This window comes from Suricata suricatta, chromosome 10 (assembly GCF_006229205.1).
Source record: "Suricata suricatta isolate VVHF042 chromosome 10, meerkat_22Aug2017_6uvM2_HiC, whole genome shotgun sequence".
Taxonomy (NCBI): domain Eukaryota; kingdom Metazoa; phylum Chordata; class Mammalia; order Carnivora; family Herpestidae; genus Suricata; species Suricata suricatta.
This window is the reverse complement of record NC_043709.1, coordinates 61,044,823-61,055,810: the sequence shown is the minus strand read 5'-3', so window position 1 is coordinate 61,055,810 and position 10,988 is coordinate 61,044,823. Positions and strand designations below refer to the sequence as shown.

At 50.1% G+C, this 10,988-nt stretch overlaps 1 long non-coding RNA gene across 1 annotated transcript; it reads right to left on the bottom strand.

The window, feature by feature from the left end:
• Nucleotides 1-783: 783 nt before the first annotated feature.
• On the bottom strand, nucleotides 784-4,374 carry LOC115303354. Its single transcript, XR_003913990.1, has 2 exons — nucleotides 4,247-4,374; nucleotides 784-1,097 (listed from the first exon to the last, which is right to left on the bottom strand). It is a non-coding gene; the product is annotated as an uncharacterized LOC115303354 (long non-coding RNA).
• Between the last annotated feature and the right edge of the window lie 6,614 nt (nucleotides 4,375-10,988).

The window sequence follows — 10,988 nt, the reverse complement described above, 5'->3', positions numbered from 1 at the left end:
AGGTATCTAGGCGCAGCCTGAGGTTAATCACCCACCATAAAAGCAACCATAGCCCATGGAGAGGCAGGTATGAGGAGGGGTCTCCTCAAAAGTGAGCTGCCCCAATACCAGCCTTGCCCACCCTGTCCCTACCCACTGGGGTAGAAGGAAGTAACAAACAAGGAGTCAACACAGTCTGAGTCTCAATAACCTTCTCTAATATTAGGGATTGGTCTAAACAGCCCCTGATATTTCTGACTTGCCCAAGAGCATCAACAAGTTTTATGATTCCATATATCACTCAAGGGTTCTAAGCAATCTGACTTCAGTCTGAAAACAATGAGGGTTTTCTCTGAAGGGTAGGCTCTAATGATGATAAACAGTGGGGTTTTTTGAGGAACTGCTGGGATCTCCCTGGGTATATAGAAACACAAAGCTGGACTCCTGCCCTCGGGACAGGCAGGTGCTCAGCAAGAACAAACAATCTCTCACATACCCACCCCCACCTGTGCACACACAACCCCAATCTATACCACACATCCCCGACCCCAAGGGACACGCATGCCCTCACAGCTAGTGACGTCATCCTCCTCCTGCAGACCCCCACACACGTAGTCCGTGCTCACATGAACATGTGCCACCCCTTGCCTTGCCCATTCCTTACAGCCACATACACACCACCCTTCAATGTACACCACACACACCCAGGCACAAGGGGCCATATCATCCACACCCCAACACACAAATACACATTATTGCTCACGACTCTTGATTGCAAGTGACTGAGACCCAACTCAAAGGGTCTTCAGAGCATGAAATCATTTATCTGCCCGCACAATTGGGAGGATCAGGGGTGCATCTGACTTTTGGCATCGCCAGAGGAGGGGTTCAGTAATGGCATCAGAAAGTGTCTCTCTCTGCTTTTCTTATTTTCTTCTGTGTTAGCGTCGTTCTCAGGCAGAGCAGCTCCACTTTGCAGCTTGGATGACCACCAAGGGCGTGCCTCTTGCCCAATCCTTTCAGCCTAAGTTGCAAGGGTGACTCTAATTGGCCTGTCTTGGGTCACGTGCTCATCCCAGAACCAATCGCTGTGGCCAGGGCTGTACAAGCCTGTAAACCTTGACAAGACCAGATCACGCATGAGGCCAGGGTCGGGAAAGGGGTGGTCAGCCCCACCCAAACTATGAGAATGGTGGTAGTTTGGTGATTCACCAAAAAAGAGGGACGAGATGTTGGACAGGTAAAAACAACAGATGTTCACTACTTGCACTAACCCAAATGTACACAAAGGAAGTCATGGAAATCTAGAGGGCTGCAGGGGTATAAAGATAGCTGTGTACACTCTAAGCCCTTGTACAAATATAAATTCTCCCTGGCCAAAGTCAACCTTCTGAACCTTTTCAATGAAATATTGATTTCAGATAAATGAGTGATCCAAACACACGCTATTAGAACTTCAAAAGAAAGTGAAGAACTGTTATTAAAATAGTTTTGGGCTTGACCGAATTGGGTTTACAAAAGAAGAATTTGGATGGAAAGATCCAGAAATTAGAGGATTCATTGACGGGAACAGGAATCCTATGGAACAGAGCAGAAAGACTAGGGGGTGAGGTGGTAGTGGGACTGAGGGGTTCAAAGGCCAGATGAGAGTTTATCCTGTAGGTCACAGAGGCCAGTGAAGGTGGGGGCAGAAGGGGGATGTGGTTAAAGCAGCGTTTTAGGAAGATTAAATGAGCTGAGATGTGTAGCTTAGATGGTAGAGGCAAAACTGTAGGCAGGAGACCAGACAGGGGGCTACTGCAGAACACAAGTAAGGAGGCCTGTGGCGTGGTAGGAGCCGGGTGGTGGTAAGGCAGGGATGGAATCAAGCTTACATAAGAAGAAAGAACCAATAGGATATGGCAGTTGACTACAGGGCTGAGTCCAAGGTGAAGGGAAGCAAGAAGGGGACTCAGATCTACTTCAGCTAGCTCCAGGCTGAACCCTAGCACTTACCTTCTGCTCCAGCCTGATTGGTACATGCCTTTGCCAGAGCTGCTGGACCTACCCCTGCCACCGCGTTCATCCCACCAGAGCTAGACCAGAGCCCCTTGTAGACAGGTCAGGGTCCTCTAGTGTCTGTGTCTGGTTCCTATCTCTGTGCCGTCCTCCACCTGGCAGAGCACTGGCCCAGAGTGGATGTTGCAGAGTGAATGTTCTGACCTTCCCCCGAACAGTTTACACTTGCCTCCTTCACTTTGTTCATCACACATGCACCCGAGTCTACCTTCACTCCACAGAACCCCCATAGTCCTCAGCAGCAGCTGCAAGCACGGGAGAGCCCATTCTCTCCCCGCTGATCATGATGTGCCTGGAGAACAATATCTGGCTCTCATCTGACTCTTAAGCGTTGGGGGAGTGCCTGGACACATGCAATGACATGTCCGGGACAGGGAGAATGGGAACCCCATGCCACAGGCACACAGCTGCAGGATATAGGAGGGTGAATCCTGGAGAGGAAGAGGCCTGGACTGCCAGCAGAAAAAGGGACATTCATCTGGGCAGCCCAAGGGATACAGCTAGCTAGGACCAGCAAGAAGGAGCCCCCAGAGAGACGCTTACTGGAAGCTAAGACTTTCCAAAAGTTCCAGCTTTGTGCAAGTGGAATCTGCATCGTCATCCTCTGTGTGAGGATGGCTTCAAGCAGAAGGTCAAGGGGACTCGAGCAACATGTTTCGAGGGCCTGCTGTGTCCTTTAAACTCATAAAATCCCTCCCTGTCAGGCAGGTAAGGGAAAGTGCCCAAGTTCGCACAGCAGTGAAGGAAAGAGCTGGGATCTGAACCCCGTGGATTCCTCACTGATGGGATTGTCCCCGTGCTACTACCCCACAGCCAGGTGTGACAGGATGGTGAATGCAATCCAAAGAATAGTGGAGCCACTTCCTAAGTGTGTGGAGTCGAGCAAGTTACTTAATCTATGTCTCTGACATTCCTTTTCCTCAGCTGAAAATACAGATACCGACAACTATCCAAGAGGGCTGATGTGAACATGAGATAAAGGAACAGAGCCCAATAGTTGCAGGTTCTTAGTCAATGTCGGCCTGACTCCCACCGCCTCTCTGAAGTCCCACTATTCCCCCTTGCAGGATGGAACAGTATCTCGAGCATCTCTATGTCCTCCCAAGTGCCTGCCCAACCCATGGCAGGTGCCCAGGTGGGAGAGAGCTGGCTCACAAGGGCTGAGGGAGGTGGCAATTGGGGCTGTGAGGAGGACTCTCGGGGACAGTAATAAAAGCATAACATGCAAAAAATCTGCCACCATGCAAAACAGAAGCTTGCAAATCCGATTCCTAGGGAGCTGGCCATGCAAACTGAGCCTCACCACCCCACTTCACCTTCCCCAGCTCTCAACCCAGGGCTCCTTTCCCTGTCAGCGATGGTAGTGGTGGTGGTGGTGGTGGAAACAGTGGGGATAATGGCAGCAGCCCTCATTTATTGGGTTCCTACTAATATCAAAGTGTCAGATCTCTCCCGTCTATTACTGGCAATCCTGAAATAACCCATGAGGAAGGTACCCTTAACCTTATTTTACAGATCAGGAAACTAAAAGCCCTTCAAGACTTGACCTCAAGTTGGGTAAGTCCAAAGCCTGCACATGCTCTTTCCAGCAATGCTCTCTTACAGAGTCAGTATCCAGGTGTCTCCACCAAGGGAAGCAGTAATATGGAAAACCCAGAAGACATGGTCCAAAGGCAATGTTCTTATTTTAGTTAGCAATTTGAAAAATATATAGTACATTCATTCAAAAATATATATTACCTTAGGGATTCTGACAGACTTAGAGGGACCTCTCCCACCAAAAGGAAAAAACTCCATGAAGGCAGGGACTTGTCTGTCTCATTAATGACTATAATTGCAGCATTAGAAAATGCCGGAGCACCTGGGTGGCTCGGTAGGTTAAGCATCCGATTCTTGATCTCAACTCAGGTCAAGATATCACGGTTCGTGAGTTTGAGCCCCATGGGAACCTACGCTGAATGTGGACAGTGAGGAACCTGTTTGGAATTCTCTCTCCCTCTTTCTCTGCCCCTACCCTACTCATTCTCTAAATAAATAAATAAATAAATAAATAAATAAATAAATAAACAAACAAACAAACTTGAAAAAATAATAATAAAATTTAGAAAATGCCTGGCAGGCACTCCACCAATATAGGATGAATGAATTCACAAATGAGGACCTCAGGTCAAGGAAAGGCCTGTTATCTATCATTCAGAAACCAACCTACCTCCCAGATCCCCTGGGCTCTAAGGGCTAAGATAACCCCACAGCAGGACACGGTGACTCATTCATAGGCCTTCTGGGAAGCCTGCTGACCTGGAAGGTAGGAATGGTCTCAGAAGGGGATTGGCTTGGTTAGGCCAGTTTAGCCTCAGGAAGTGTTAGGCAGGTTCCCATAGCAACACAGTTTGGTGTGTGTTTGTGTGTTCCCAACAGAATTCCAGGCTAAGGACATCTATTCCCCAAGGCCAGGGGCTGCCTCATCTCCTTCCTTGACTCCTCAGGTTTCCAAGGTGATCCTCTCTGGAAACTAGGAGAAGCCTGAGCAGCTGAAGCAGCCTTCAGAACATAGAAGGCAGAGGAGAGAAAGGCCTGCCCAAGGAGAGGGCCATTTCCCTCTCAGATTTGTGCTTCTGACTCAGAAGTCTCCAGCTCCAGAAGTCAAACTCCCCAGGCCTCCTCCCAGACCGTGGATCCATGGCTCCCATGACTCTACGTCCAGCCACGCTGAGCCTCCACCCTCAGCTGCCCCATCCCACCCATGACCTGACCCTATTCCACGTGGCACCCAGCTCCTACACAAACTCTCTCTTTACCTACGCAGGTCACCAGATCAGGGACCCTCTTTCTCTCTCTGTCCCTCCAGTCTGGCTCTGCCAGAGCACCTCCTTCAGGAAACCTTCCCAGACATTCCTTCCCAGGCTTCTCCCCACCGGCCCCCCAAGCCTGAACTCTGATTAGACACCCTCAGCTTTGACTGGTCCCCCAGACTTGGGCATGGGTTCAGCCACCCCCAATGGCCTAAGAGCTCCCCTAAGACAGTAATGACTACACTTCATCCTTACAGAACCTATGAAATAAGTGTTACCCGAGGAAACAGTCTCAAGGTGAAGAAAAGTTTGTGCTATACAGTAGCAAATGGGAGAGGCAGAACTGCACCCTCTCTGCCTCGAGGGCCATGTCTTGTCTCCCTGCCTTACACCTCCCTCTCTCCCTGTCACTACAAGATAGTATCAGATGCCAGGCACTCCCCATACCAGAGACTTTTTATAACCCAGTTCAATCCTCACAATTAAGCCTATGGGAAAGTACAGATAGCCTAATTTTGCATCTGAAGATACGGAAGCACAGAAACTTTCAAAATATTTCCTAAGGTCACAAAGCACCTAAGCGCTCAGAATTTGATCCAACCCTTCTGGCTCTAAAACCCACAGTTAGGTTTCCCAGGCTCCTAGGTCTAGCCAGAGACAGGCCGAGGGAGGCAGGAGATAGCAACATCAATTCTGCAGGCTGGCAGAAAGCTCTGGCTCCACTCAGCCAGCACCTGATAAAGGAAGATGCCTTCCAGAAGGCCCCCGGAAGCTTCCTTGTTGATCTGGGGGGACCCAGGAATCCCAGAGCAGCTGAGCGCCCACTGGTGTAACTGACCTCCCAACACCCCATCCTCCCTCCTCATCCTGCCAGCCGACATACCCTCAGACCCTTTCTCATCTGCCAATTCCAGCACCACTATGTCCTCTTGGATTTGGTATTCAAATGAAATGGAATGAAAATTAACTTCTATTTTGAGAATTGTTTTATTTTTTTAATGTTTCTTTGTTTTGAGAGAGACAGAGAGAGAGAAAGAGAGAACGAGCAGGGGAAGGGCAGAGAGAGAGAGGAAGAGAGAGAATCCCAAGCAGACTCCATGCCCAGCGCAGAGCCTAATCCGGGCCTTGATCCCACAAACCATGAGATCATGACCGGAGCCAAAATCAAGAGTCAGATGCTTAACCAGTTGAGCCACCCAGGCGCTCCTTGAGAATTATTTTAAACAATGCCTAGAACAAGACAAAGTAACCGAAAAACTTAAACTTGGAAATCAAATAACGTGTGTTCTAATCTCAACTCAGTCTGTAAATTGCTGTGTGACATTGAACAAGTCACTTCCCGTCTCTGAGTTGCAGTTGTCTCTGTATAACAGGAGAAGTACCATTTGTTTCTGGAATTCCTTCCAGTTGAGGTAAATCCATTTGGTTTTGAGAACTTAGAATTTCCAAAAGTTGGGGCACCTGGGTGGCTCAGTCGGTTGAGCCTCCGGCTTCGGCTCAGGTCAGATCTCACATTTGTGAGTTCGAGCCCCGCGTCAGGCTCTGCGCTGACAGCCAGCTCAGAGCCTGGAGCCTGCTTCAGATTCTGTGTCTCCTTCTCTCTCTGCCCCTCCCCCTCTCATGCTCTGTCTCTCTCTGTATCAAAAATTAAAAAAAAAAAAAAACATTAAAAAAAAAAAAGAATTTCCAAAAGTTATTGTGGCATAGTGGGGACAGCATTAAACTTGAAATCATACCGGATCTGGGCTCTCAGCTGTTATATCTTGTATATCAAATAAATTATATGATGATAGTATTTGTAAGAGACCTTCTTTGCCCTGTAAACTCCCCTGTATAGGACTCCTACTGTGATGGGAGAAAACTATAAACTCTTCTCCAAGAACTCACCCTTCCTCCTGTCCTTCATCTCCCTCCTTTACTTAAAGAGCCCCTGTGATGAAGCATACCCTCAACTATACTCTGGAGTCAACCATAGCTCCCTCCTACTGCAGTAATAGCCAGTGAACCTGAGCATTGAGCGAGGCCAAAAGATAGACTGGACGAAGGACTGACTTATCTAAGGAATAATAAAGGTAGCAATGAGTGACTGGGGAATGGGGTGCCCCTTTGAAGAAGCTGCTGTGCTGGGGTTCTGCACTCGGACCTAGACTGGGTCAGGCCTGCTCAGAAGCCAAGGAACAGAGGAGAGTGGGAGCAGCAAGAGCATAGCAAGGTCGGAACAGTGGGGAAATGACCTCCAGGATGGAGCTCTGGCAGGTTCTGAAAATGATGCTCCCAGATGGTCTGCCACTCCTAGGAAAGACTGAGGAACGCAAGGTCAGGCCCCCGGGAGGAATGCAGTTGGAACTGTAGGTCTATATAACACTGCTTCACAGAGAATGGGCCCATTAGGGTCATAAACCTTATCTCCCACCTCCGGAGAGCAAAAATAGCTATCTCTGAGTTCCCAGGGGCTCAGGCTGAGTCAGAGCTGGGGGCATAGGGGATGATGGACCTGGGCAGCATGCCTGTAGGGGGTGTGGTCCATCAGAAGATGGAACCAAAGGAGGTGAGAGCAAACAGGGAGAAAAGATGGATTAGGATGACTGATCCCAGCAAAGGCTATGGGTCACGGATTCCTACTAGCCGCCCCAATCCAGGGAAGTTCAGTCCCAGGGCCACACACCACCACCATCTCAACCTCCCATTACTGAGCGCTGGGGTTCGGGCCCAGCTCTTCCTGGAGCATAATGGATTCTCACGCTCTCTGCCATCATGAACTACTTTTCTAGCTTTAAAACCCACATTGATTCACCCCTCCTCTTAGAGGACCCAGAAAACCAAAGGACCCAGGTCCCAGCTCCAGTTCTGGTGTTCCCCCCCCACCTCTTACTCTGAGCTGGGCTCTGAGTCCCTAGGAGGGAGGAGGAGAAAGGAGGCAGTGTTCTTTTGCTCTCTGGGTTCCTGAGAAATTCTCCACCTTCTTGCCATGTTCCCACTTCCTTCTGGCAGGCAGCTGAGATGGGCCCTGGAGACGCGCTGGTGTGAAGGGCCCCCCTGCAGAGTGGAGGGGGAGATGACACATCACCTGCCCTGAAGCTCCAGACACGTACACATTCTCCCTCCACCTCCCAGAGTCACTTTGCTCCAAAATGCTGCCCTCTTGCCATGTCCAACCAGACTGATCTCCTATAAACACCACTTATAAAGCTGTCATTCCCCAGCTCAGGGCTTCCCATTGCCTTCTGGAAAGGTCAAACTCCTCCCCTGGTTGAGCTGAGCCTTCCCCACCTGGCACTAGCTGCCTCCCCGCCCCAGCCCTAGGGCTGTGCCCTGCCCTCCCACAGCACCTCCCTACCACCTCCACCTGTGGAAACCTTACCCTTCCGCCAGGTCCTGGCTCCCGCACACCCCATTTATTCTGCAAACATTGACTGAATGAAAACCACACACCAGGCACCTGCCCACACAGCTGGCCCTAGTCACACCACTTCTGGGAGCTGGCACTCCCAGAGAGACCCCCAAAACCAGCCTTTATTACGCCCCTGGGCTGGGCTCCCCTTGCCCGAGCACCTCCCTGATTGTAAACCTGATCCGCAGGCACCTGACATCCGTTGAACATCAGCTAATGAGGCAGTCTTGTATATTTGTCTCATTTGGTCCTCACCGTGACCTTGGGGGTTCAATATCACTATCCTTACTCACAGATGAGGAACCCAGGGCTCAGAGAAGGAACTTGCCGGCAGCTAGTAATTGGGGCATAAAACAGAATCCCCCAAACACCAAGCCCAGGGCCTTCACATCAGCACCAAGTCGCCTACCTTAAAAAGTAGGGTCATGTCTTACATGGGTTTCTGTTTCCCTGGGTACTCAACACAAAAATTGGTTTGATTCACAGTATGAATGAATGAATGAATGGTTCTATGATTCTATTCTATCTGGATGAGTTCTCTTCACCACTCTGATTCCCATTTCCTTTCCCCCACATTCCTTTTTTCTATCTTCTCTTCTCCTTCACCTGGGCCCCGAAGATCCAGAAGATAAGGGAGAAAAGAAGCTGTGCTTATTCTCACTGATACCATGGATTGGGTAGGCCTCAGGAAGGCCTCCACAGCCTGGAAACAGCCTGCTGGAGGGAGTCCGGGATAGGAAAGCTACTCCCTACACCCCATCGCTCCGTCCGATAGACCACATGAGCCCCAGTCCTTATCTCCATCCCTCCCCGGTTCCAGCAGGACTCAGGTGGGGCAGGAAGGGAGCAGCAGGGGCAGCCAGATAACAGTGAGGGGGTGGAAAGAGGCCTAAATTCAGTGACTCACCACCTTGTGCCTTCCCAAAATGGGGCAGGGGGGTACCTGCACACTTGAAATTCCAGCCCATCCCTGGAGAGACACTTGAGTGTCAGTGAACTGGACAGAAGGAGAAGGAAGAGCTCTGTTTACCCCAAACTAAGGGGCAGCCATGGCAACAGAGGCCAGGGCCATCAGGGCAGGGAGCAAAGGTCTTAGGCAGAGTAGGGGCCTGGCTGCCAGCCTGCCAGCTGGCCAGCTGCCCAGACCATGCCAGCCAGGGCTGCTCTGGCCAGGCACCACCTTGTGGCCAGAACTCATCCTGAGAACTGAGGAGGGGCAGTCCTGAGAGAGAAGCCACCCATTTTACAGATCCACATACGTCCTCATCCGCCCCCTTCCCCTTTCTGGGTGCTTTCTCTGCAGAGACCAGACTCAGACAAACAGATACAGAACCAGGGGGAGCTCTTTGCCTCTCTGCTGGGGCAGAAGAGGAATGAGGAGCTGAGCCAGCTCCTGGGGAGGAGCGGAGTGGGGGTATCAGTCAGGGAAAACTTCCCAGAGGAAGACAAGGCAGAATAGAAGGAGGAGAGTGTTTCAGACCAAGGAAAAGGCCATGAAGTCTTCAGAGTAGAAGAGGGTGCCTTTTTTTTTTTTTAACATTTATTCATTCACCCACATTAGCGGGTGAGGGGCAGAGAGAGAGAGGGAGACACAGATTCCAAAGCAGGCTCCAGGCTCTGAGCTGTCAGCACAGAGTCCTACATGGGGTTTGAGCCCACAAACCATAAGGTCATGACATGAGGCGAAGCCAGCCGTTTAACCAACTGGGCCACCCCAAGAGGCGGCTTTCTCTGGAGAGACAGGTCATCACACGTAGCCCTCTGCCAGGCATCAGACTCACAAAGGGGCTCCTGAAGGGGTTTCCATGGCTGGCACCACCTCCTTAAGGCCTCCCTTGCCTGTTATCTGTATTCATTCCCAGATTTAACTCCTTCCTGGAGGTGGCATTCCCTGCACTCAGGACCAGGCCTTCCACATGCGTGCTTACCTCTATCCCTACAGAACCTTACTCCATCAAGTGGATTCTCTCTCTGTCCTGCTACTCCCACTGCCATGGATTTCTCCCCTCTTCCTGTACCCATGTGCAAATCCTTTCCTCCTTAATAAAAGAAAGAGAGGAAGAAAGGAAGGAAGGGAAGAGGGGAGGGAAATTATCCTTGATCCTTGACACCTCTCTGTCTACAGCCAAGTTACCCAAAAGAGGAGGTCATAATTTATTCTCAATTCTCACTTTACCCCACCCCAGCCACCAGCCATGGAAATCATTAAAACCACTAATGATCAATTAATAGCTGAATTTGGTGGACTCTATTTAAGTTTTCTCTTATCTGACCTCCCTATAACATTGGACTGGACCCACTGACCATGCTGTGCTTCATAAAAGACTTCCCTTGGCCACCTGACATCTCCTTCCAAATTTCTTACAATCTCTCAGGCCATTCCTTTCCGATCTTCATTCTTGAATCTTCCTTATCTGCCCACAACTTGTATCCGGGGTCCTTTATCTTTTTGATTGGCCACATACTCCTTTGACATAATTAAAGATTGCCAGCATCTCCCATCTAACTCATGAGGCCCGTCCATTCAGGAAATCCACCCACAGAAGCCAGACCATGAGCCTTGGCCTCAAGCTCTTTTCTTCTGGCCAATCCCATTCACTCTCTCAAGATGTTGGCTCCCAGACTCTGAGGAGAGCTGCAGAACTGTGTTTCCTTCCAGTCACCACCTGGATGCCTCACCCAAGTCTCAAAATCAATCGGTTCTAAGCTGAAGTTATTACATAACACTACCCACCTAGCCTCACTTCCTCTCATAGCTCTCATCTAAT